At 42.7% G+C, this 10,890-nt stretch overlaps 1 long non-coding RNA gene across 1 annotated transcript; it reads left to right on the top strand.

The window, feature by feature from the left end:
- The first annotated feature begins 909 nt into the window (after positions 1 to 909).
- Positions 910 to 1,826, top strand: LOC123756573 (uncharacterized). The gene is made up of 3 exons (XR_006772656.2): positions 910 to 983; positions 1,313 to 1,443; positions 1,575 to 1,826. It is a non-coding gene; the product is annotated as an uncharacterized lncRNA (long non-coding RNA).
- Positions 1,827 to 10,890: the final 9,064 nt, after the last annotated feature.

The following is a 10,890-nucleotide window of genomic DNA, read 5'->3' as shown; positions in this document are numbered from 1 at the left end:
CCACACTCCAGCATCACGGAGAACCAGCACCACCACACTCCAGCATCACGGAGAACCAGCACCACTACACTCCAGCATCACGGAGAACCAGCACCACCACACTCTAGCATCACGGAGAACCACCACCACCACACTCCAGCATCACGGAGAACCAGCACCACTACACTCCAGCATCACGGAGAACCAGCACCACCACACTCCAGCATCACGGAGAACCAACACCACCACACTCCAGCATCACAGAGAACCAGCACCACCACACTCCAGCATCACGGAGAACCAGCACCACCACACTCCAGCATCACGGAGAACCAGCACCACCACACTCCAGCATCACGGAGAACCAGCACCACCACACTCCAGCATCACAGAGAACCAGCACCACCACACTCCAGCATCACGGAGAACCAGCACCACCACACTCCAGCATCACGGAGAACCAGCACCACCACTCTCCAGCATCACAGAGAACCAGCACCACCACACTCCAGCATCACGGAGAACCACCACCACCACACTCCAGCATCACAGAGAACCAGCATCACTATATTACAACGACACGGAGGATCAGTGCCCTGTCCGGGAAGTTCCAGTAAGTGCGTCATCGACCTACGGCCTTGACCTCCTCTCTCTCCAACTCGGAAAGTTATGTTGATTTATCCAAGTATTTTCCCTCTTTGCTGCTAGTCAATGATTTTTATTAACTGTTATAATACGTCAGCATTCAGTATCGTTGAGCTGTACTTCTTGTAAGATGTACACCAATTGTCGCCAAACTGTAAGTACATGTAAACTTTACTTATATCAGTAAGTATGGCCAAGAGTCGGAGTTAATCATAAGTGGCAACTGCAGGTGAGAGGACCCGGGGTGTGACCGGCACATATAAGCGCCCAGTAAGACGGTCTGGCATCAGTCTTCACACTGAGGAAGAACAGTTAAGTTCACTGTACAGCACCGCATTATGTCCGCTCTACGCTCTCTTGTGAGTACAACTGTATTTATTCCTGTTTTATGAGATAATAACAATGGCAACGGATGTTTTGGTAATAGGCTTAAGTCGTTCATGTTGAACATATCAGTAAAACTTTATATAGTGTTGTTCATATGTAAATTACAATGTGCTGTGGGGGCTCACAATACCCTAGGTCTTCCCGGCCCATACTTACAAAGAATTGTTCTCCATCTTGAGAGCTGATGTCTCTAGAAATACAAGACAAACTTCTTAAATGTCTTCAACAACAGCGCTGCCGATAATATTTTTAGCCAGACGACAGCCACAACTCGTGTCACTAACCCCATCCTCTTCCTCAGCTGGTGGTGGTGGTGGTACTCCTGGCTCTGGTGTACGTGGCAGTGGCACTACCCTACCTTACTAACGGACATGGTGGCAGATTAGGACACGACGGAGGATACGGGATTGGACACGGTCCTCTCGGTAATCTGTAAGTATTATTATATTTCCAAAACTTTTATGTCTTGTTTAGTAGATTAATGTTTGACTTAAATTGTGCTATAATTTAAATGTTACTGTTGAACTAACTTTAAGAGTAATTCATCTTGGCCATCTTTACAGGGTCAATGGGCCAGTTTACCGACCGTCAGATAATACCATCACCCATCACTATGGATAGACATAGTAACATGATTAAAGACATAGTGACATGGTTAAAGACATGATGCTGTCTTTAACCTGACAGTGGATTTTGGTGTATATTGGGTGCCGGAGGGCGAATGATTGTCCACCTTCAACTCTTCTCATGTCCAACTCATTCCTACTATTCCTCAAGATGAGGAATTGAGACTGTGATTATAAATATATTTTTGTAATAAAGATTTTGTTGTCAACTTGCATTTTTACTGATCAGTTGGCGGCGGCAGTTGTCCGGGGAATACTGATGTTGGAAAACTTGGATTAATATCGAAAGCTTTTCTAAGTATGAGGAAGAAATTACAATGTTTTCAATAAAATTATTGGAAATGAAGTATGTAAATGAATGAGTTTGAGCTTATGGCTTAACTTCAGGTTCTCAAAACAATTCTAAAGGCTGGAACATAGGTAAAAAAATTAATGTGGAAATACAGCTCTGTTTTAAAGAAAATCAAACAGAAAACATATTTTAAACAATTCTGTAAACTCTACTTTCTTTAGCAGCACAAACAAAAGAAGTTCCTACAAAATATAAACAAGCAAACTTCACTTGTTGAAGTTTGGGAAAAGATTAAAAAAATCTCTAGAAGCAACCCAACCAAACCACTGCACTACTGTTGGAAATCCAACGCATAACATATTAATATACTAACATAGTAATATACTAATTGTTTCTATTTTTTGTGTACTTACATTTATTGTTGTGTTTTGATATAATTACTTTCTATTTATAGCAGATTTAGTATTTAACTGTTCCTGTAATTGCTCGTTTTATTGTATCGTGACCCCATTGCATCTACATGCATACTGATATTGAACCCGATCGAAATCTTCTGTCTCATATCCACACTAATCAGCACATTGACCATCAGTATTGCAGGTATTACACAGCAAATCTTGCAAAAAAACAAACTCTTAAATAGCACCTGCTTATCAGTTTACAACCAAAATGTTAGATCACTTGGTAAACATTTTGATGATATAAATGCACTACTCACAGCACTAGGTAATAAATTATCTTTCATTATTTTAACAGTAACCTGGCTAAGTAATGACTATACCCAACTCTACAACTTAGCTGGTTATAAAGTCATTCACAACTGCAGGCCTAATAAAAAAGGAGGTTGCACAGCAATATATTACAAAGATACCTTCATCTGCAATAGTGTCATCAGTGATAGAGACGACTTCTGTGAATATACATACCTTTGCCAAGTTCTCCAGTAATTACCTTAAATCCTCCTTGACTATCGGTGATATCTATAGATTCCCAATATCAACATAGCTTCATTCTCTGGTAACGTAAGGAATCTTATCATAAATAACAATCTCAACAAAAATCACATCATTCTAGGAGGTGATTTCAATATTGACCTGTGTCTACAAAATAACCCTCTAGTTGACTATTTCCATAACAGCATGAACTCCTGTATGCTAATCCCCACAATCACCAAGCCCACCCGAGTCACTCAAACATCTGCCACTACCTTGGATCACCTATGAACCAATATAACAGCTCCCCTTACATCTGGTATAATCTGACAGAACAACTGACCACTATCCTACCTTCCTCATGGCAAACATGGACTTGTTGAACCGGAGCAAGTGAGATAAAGAAAGAGGGAGAACTTGCTAAGCAAGACAGTCTTTAAGAAACCTGAGCTCTTTCTTTCGATGCTCGGCGGCAAGAAGGGAAGATTCAAAGACGCGAAAAGGCTGTTTAAAAGAAGGAAGAGCATCGAAGAAATTAAACAGAGTAAGACGCTTACGTGTGGTAACCATATGCAGGCGATGAGTCACAATAACGTAGCTAAAGTATGTTGACCAGACAACACACTAGAAGGTGAAGGGACGACGACGTTTCGGTCCGTCCTGGACCATTCTCAAGTCGATTGTGATGAGGAAGATTGACTCATTGATGAAGATTAAGCCATCCAAAAGGAGGGCACGGGCATGAATAGCCCGTAAGTGGTGGCCTTTTTGAGCCATAACCAGTATCAAGAGCTGATTCTGGAGATCTGTGGAGGTGCGAGGGCACCCTGCGTGACTGGAGATGCCTCCCGTGTGATGAGGAAGTAGATGCAGGCAATAAATAGGCTAGAGAGAGGTGAGGAGCAAAGTGTAGTAGAGGAGATAGTAGTAGGAACTGCAGAGGGCCTATTGGCCCATACGAGGCAGCTTCTGTTATAACCACCGAATGAGAATGAGATAGTAATAGGAATAAGAAGAGGATAGTAAGGGAACGTAAAGAAAACCAAAGAACAGAAAAGAGAGAAGAGAGAGAAAGAAAAGGAAAGAGAAAGAAAAGGAAAGAGAAAGAAAAGGAAAGAGAAAGAAAGATAAATGGAAGGGTAAGCTATGTTAGGTGACGTTTGTTAGAAAGATTAGAGTACTTAAGTATATGCTGTGAAAGGGAAGAGTCCACAGCAACAAAGCCAGGACTCAAGTTCATGTTGGGTACATTGTGTATTAGAGCCAATTCAACAAGACAGCGTCTATGTAGAGTAGAGGCAGGAAAGATTATTTCGGAGGAAGACCAATCAATAGGATGATTGGAATCCCTCACATGACAGAAGAGAGCATTGTTAGTGTCTGCAGACTTAACATTTCTCTTGTGTTCTTTAAGTCTGTCATTCAGTGTACGGCCAGTTTCGCCAAAGAATTGGAGAAGACAAGACGAACAGGAAATAGAGTAGACACCAGCAGCATTAGAAGTATGAGGAGCAGTGTGATCTAGATTGCTACGAAGTGTGTTAGTTTGTCGAAAGGCGAGTTTAATGTCAAGAGGACGAAAGGTATTGGTAAAAGTTTTGAGTTCAGATATGAAGGGAAGGCATAGTACAGTGCTACTAGTGTTGGAAGCAGGTTTAGGATGAAAGAAATTGCGTTTTGCTTGAGAATAGGCACAGTTGATGAAATGCAAAGGTAACCAAGGCGAGAGAATGATTTGTAGATAAGGGCAATTTCAGAATCAAGAAACTGAGGGTCGCTGAGGCATAGAGCGCGGAGGAAGAGAGAGAGACGAGGACACTTTTCTTAACAGAAGGAGGATGGTAGGAAAGGAAGTGAATGTACATGCCACTATGCATGGGTTTGCGGTAGACAGAGAAAGAGAACCATACACAGAGCTGTGAACGTGAACGTCAAGAAAAGGAAGGAGGGAATTAGATTCCCACTCAACTTTGAAATGGATAAAAGGAGCAAGATTGTTAAGAGAGGAGAGGAAAGGCTGGAAAAGACTAAGGTCATGAGGCCATAAATAAAAAATGTCATCAACATAGCGAAACCAGAGAGAGGGACGAGTATCAACAGCTTTCACACTGACAAAACAGGGTATATCAATATAAAACAGCTGAGAACACATTTAACATTTATCTATACTCACATATGTTTACAGTATAATACACTGTAGAACTAACATTATACTGTAGTTTATTAATATCCACCATATGTGGTATAAACTGTGTAACATTAACAGTAAATGTATATAGCTTATTTATAACCACCAATTGCGGTTGAAGCTATGTACATCTAAACACCCCCCAACTATGTGTTCAGGTAAAACTTGGCAGGTTAAATCTTAAAATATAGTCCACTTAGAATTCTAATTCAATACTGAAGAAAGTACAATAAACTATGAAGATATTAAATAAAATTTAAAATAAACACAATATAACAAAATTCCATATTCAAGAATAAAAAGCACATTACTGCCTGCTAGGAATTACCCGACAACCACAGCCCGCTAGAACAAACAAACGTTCTCACTGATCAATGGCCACTAACATCAAGTCGCAACTCACTCCCAATTAACATACAAAACAAATTTAATGACGCCCCAACAGACAACTAACCATCAATCATGCTTGTACAACTGTTGACGTATCGGATCTTAATGATGTAACTGAATGGGAATTAAATCATGCACAAAAGATGGGCAAATCAACTGCACCTAGAGAGGACAGTATTACTTATAGTTTGTTGAGATTAGTCTCACAAGTACCAGGTAATCCACTTATAGTGTTATGCAGAATGAGTTTAAGTGAAGGAGTATTGCCTGATGCTTGGACAAAGAGTGTCACTGTTCCCATCCCCAAACCACATTCAGATAATTATAGAACCATATCTCTTACATCGTGTCTTTGTAAAGTGCTTGAACGCACTGTCCTTAACCGATTTATGTATCCTATACAGGGGCACCTGTCACCCAAAACGTTTGGATTTATCTCTGGGCTCAGTACACAACACTGTTTTGCTGAATACTTCGCTCATACTGAAGCTTCCCTAAAAGCAGTCTTCATCGACCTAGCAGCAGCTTTTGATACAGTAAACAGGGAATCATACTACAATAGCTTGCTGAGCTTGGAAAACAAGGGAAATTACTAGGAAACTAGATTGTTTCCTTCAAGGAGTGCAGGACCAACCAGGCTGTGGTGGGTATGTGGGCCTGCGGGCCGTTCCAAGCAACAGCCTGGTGGACCAAACTCTCACAAGTCAAGTCTGGCCTCGGGCCGGGCTTGGGGAGTAGAAGAACTCCCAGAACCCCATAAACCAGGTATCAACCAGGTAATCAGGTACTATTTCTAATTACTAGAATATGGATAAAAGGGCTATTTGTCTCATCGAACAGCATATATTTTGTTTAATGGTGTTAAAAGCACAGACAAGAAACACTTTGAACTGGGGACTCCACAAGGAGAGGTCCTCAGGTCCTTGTTGTTCAACGCTCTAAAACATTAACTTATTAAAGATCTTCCAACTAATAATGAAGACACGGTCATCTGTTATGCTGATGATATATGTTTACAGGCTGCCTCTAAGCCTAGAATGCAAGTTCTGCTCGATGCTTTTGCTGCCAGAGCTGAGGAATGTGGACTCCTTATGAGGGCACGAAAATGAAAAGTGCCTTCATTGTACTATTCCACCACACAATTATCATATAGATGGGCGTGCACTTGGGAACTGCGAGTCTTTCAGATACCTTGGTGTCCCATTAACGTCCCGGGAAACTTTCTTCTCTCAAGAGGAAACTCTGGGAGAGATTAAACCCCTTGCGGGTCCTTGTTGGTGTCAATCATGGAATTAACGTGAGACTTGCTAGAATTTTCTATGTATCATTTATACGCTCTGTGAGTGACTACAATGCTCTACATCTTAAAGAAATTTAGCTCCGACAAAGAGCTAAAATCTCTTGAAACCTTGCAAACTGAAGCTATGCGTCTCATCCTTGGGGCTCCAAAGTCCACGATAATAGTTAATATGAGAGCAGAGTTAAAATTACCTACCATAAGTAAGAGAATTGTGTCTATTTCAACATCGACGGTGAAGGCGTTGAGTACATCTCGGCAACACATGAAATTTCAAGCAAAAGTTTCTAATATGCTACACTTACCTGAGGTCTATAAAAAAAGAGCAAAATCTGAGTATGTATTTTGGTTTTAAAAGGCAGCCAACTCCATCAAAATATTAAATATGTACCCAACTCAATTAATAAATAATCAACCAATTAATCCATGGGATAACTGGGATCTATCAGATGAGTTTGTAATTGCATCCAAGAAAGATAGTGTACATGCTGCATTATTGAAACATTTAACACTGAAAAAATCACTGAGAGTAGCTAGGTTATGGGTACCGATGTGTATCAGTGCTATACCGACGGTCCTGTAGAAGAAGTTGGAAGATGTACTGGATGTGCATGCAATATAGTAAAACAATCTTTTCCCGTTCATTCAGCAATGAAGCGTGTCAATGATTGAGCAAGTACAACTCGAACTTGCAGACATATATCTTACCACTGAATTTTTAAAAGACAAAGGCAGTCGACTTATATACTGTGACTCACAGAGTGCACTCCTGGCATTGAACGCACATAGTAGTAACACCCAGAAAGTATTCAGTAATATATGAGTGAATGTTTTAGCTGCTAAGGAAATCAGACCTGAAATTAAATTCCTTTGGATACCATCACATACTGGCATCTCAAGGCATGACACTGTTGATATGTTTGCACAGACAGCCTGAAGTAAACCAGTTGTAGAAATTGATACGGGTGTTTCATTAGCAATGACAAAGAGAATACTTAAACAAATATCTAATGAAAATCTCACTGGCCCAACAAATTCACAGAGGCCTGAAAGTTGTAGCATTAAACATTATGATAAATATTATGATGGGGCATTTATATATGGAACTAATAGAGCAAGTACTAGGCAATGTGATGTTATAGTGGCCAGAATACGCCTGGGATATAGATGTATCTGGCAATTTTCTCAAAACCCAAATGTCGAGAACACAATTTGTCAACTTTGTGAAAGAGAAAACCTACACTCCCGTTAACTTTATTTTGTAGAATGTTCCATATTGAATGACATTCGCCCTCCCGTGATGAGATATGCTGAACTCTGTATATACTATTTGAATACTGGAACACTTGATGATATATTGTACTTGTACCCAAGATTGACTATGTAATACATCTATTATACAATGTATTGTACCTGTACAATATGTAATACATCTGTTATATAATGTATTGTACCTATACAATATGTAATACATCTGTTATACAATGTATGTACCTATAACACACAGTCTCCGTGGTGTAGTGGTAAGACACTCGCCTGGCGTTCCGCGAGCGCTATGTCATGGGTTCGTATCCTGGCCGGGGAGGATTTACTGGGCGCAATTCCTTAACTGTAGCCTCTGTTTAACGCAACAGTAAAATGTGTACTTGGATGAAAAAACGATTCTTCGCGGCGGGGATCGTATTTCAGGGACCTGCCCGAAACGCTACGCGTACTAGTGGCTGTACAAGAATGTAACAACTCTTGTATATATCTCAAAAAAAAAAATAATAATAACGTGAGCTTGTGAAAACATCTTAATCACCTTCAGTGGTTAAGTGTTAAATATCACACTAATTTCTGTAGAAGTTATCTTACCCCTGTCAAAGTAGGAGATACGTAGGTGTATGTATATATATATGTGAATATGTGCTGGTATATGTGTGTATATATGTGTATGTGAGTGTATTTGTATATAGGGTATGTGGAAGCTGGTCAGAAATGCATTCTTCCTGTGCTCCCAACCTTCACTGTGTAAACAGTGTATATATGTTGGATATACATAAATCTGTGTATTTATGTTTGTAGGTTAGCATAGCATTTTAAAAACACTACAACCACTTTCTGTGGTTGATTGTTCAATAAATGTCTGATATATGTTTAACATATCTCTAACACTATCCAAGAAGAACAGAAGAAAATGTATATATGCTGATTAGAATTGTAAATGTGTGGCAAACTTTGTCGTAGAAAAATAATAATAAAAAACGTTAAGCCTTCACCTGTCAGCCCCTCAGTACCAGCCTTCACCTGTGAGACCACCACACCCAGATTTCACATGTGAGACCACCACACCCAGCCTTCACCTATCAGACCACCACACCCAGCCATCCCTTGTGAGACCACCACACCCAGACTTCACCTGTGAGACCACCACTCAAAGCCTTCACCTGTGAGACCACCACACCCAGCATTCACGTGTGAGACCACCACACCCAGCCTTCACCTAAGAGACCACCACTTCCAGCCTTCTCCTATGAGACCACCACACCCTGCCTTCACTTGCGAGACCATCACACCCAGCCTTCACTTGCGAGACCACCACACCCAGCCTTCACTTGCGAGACCACCACACCCAGCCTTTACCTGTGAGACCACCAGTCCAAGCCTTCACCTGAGACCACAATACCCAGCCTTCACCACTGAGACCACCACACCCAGCCTTCACATGTGAGACCACCTCACCTATCCTTCACCTGTGAGACCACCATTCCCAGCCTTCACCTGTGAGACAACCATTCCCAGCCTACACCTGTGAGACCACCACACCCAGCCTTCCCCTGTGAGACCATCATTCCCAGCCTTCACCTGTGAGACCACCATTCCCAGCCTACACCTGTGAGACTACCATTCCCAGCCTACACCTTTGAGACCACCACACCCAGCCTTCACCTGTGAGACCACCATTCCCAGCCTTCACTTGTGAGACCACTGCTCCCAGTCTTCACCTGTGAGACCACCATTCCCAGCCTTCACCTGTGAGACCACCATTCCCAACCTTCACCTGTGAGACCACCATTCCCAGCCTTCACCTGTGGGACAACCATTCCATGCCTTCACCTATGAGACCACCACACCCAGCCTTCACCTGTGAGACTACCATTCCCTGCCTTCACCTATGAGACCACCACACCCAGCCTTCACCTGTGAGACCACCATTCCCAACCTTCACCTGTGAGACCACCATTCCCAGCCTTCACCTGTGAGACAACCATTCCCTGCCATCACCTATGAGACCACCACACCCAGCCTTCACCTGTGAGATCACCATTCCCAGCCTTCACCTATGAGGCCACCATTACCAGACTTCACCTATGAGTCCACTACTCCAAGCCATCTCTTGTGAGACCACCACACCCAGCTTTCATCTGTGAGATCACCATTCCCAGCTTTCACCTGTGAAACCACCACACCCAGCCTTCACCTGTGAGACCACTGCTCCCAGCCTTCACCTGTGAGACTACCATTCCCAGCCTTCATCTGTGAGACCACCACAACCGGCCTTCACCTGTGAGACCACCATTCCCAGCCTTCACTTGTAAGACCACTGCTCCCAGCCTTCACCTGTGAGACCACCATATTCATCATTCACCTGTGAGACCACCATTCCCAGCCTTCACTTGTGAGACCACTGTTCCCAGCCTTCACCTGTGAGACCACCATATTCATCATTCACCTGTGAGACCACCATTCCAAGCCTTCACTTGTGAGACCACCACACCCACCCATCACCTGTGAGACCACCATTACCAGCCTTTACCTGTGAGACCACAATTCTAAGCCTTAACCTGTGAGACCTCCATTCCCAGCCTTCACCTGTGAGGCCACCATTGCCAGCCTTCACCTCTGAGACCACCACACCCAGTCTTCACCTGTGAGACCACCATTCCCAGCCTTCACCTGTGAGACCACCACACTCAGCCTTCACATGTGAAACCACTTCACCCAGCCTTCACCTGTGAGACCACCACACACAACTCTCACGTGTGAGACCACCACACCCAGCCTTCACCTGTGAGACCACCCCTCCAAGCCTTCACCTGTGAGGCCACCATTGCCAGCCTTCACCTCTGAGACCACCACACCCAGCCTTCCCCTGTGAGACCACCACACCC

The sequence above is a fragment of the Procambarus clarkii genome, chromosome 25 (genome assembly GCF_040958095.1).
Source record: "Procambarus clarkii isolate CNS0578487 chromosome 25, FALCON_Pclarkii_2.0, whole genome shotgun sequence".
Classification (NCBI taxonomy): domain Eukaryota; kingdom Metazoa; phylum Arthropoda; class Malacostraca; order Decapoda; family Cambaridae; genus Procambarus; species Procambarus clarkii.
The sequence above is the reverse complement of the archived record's forward strand: the minus strand, read 5'-3'. Positions and strand labels throughout refer to the sequence as shown.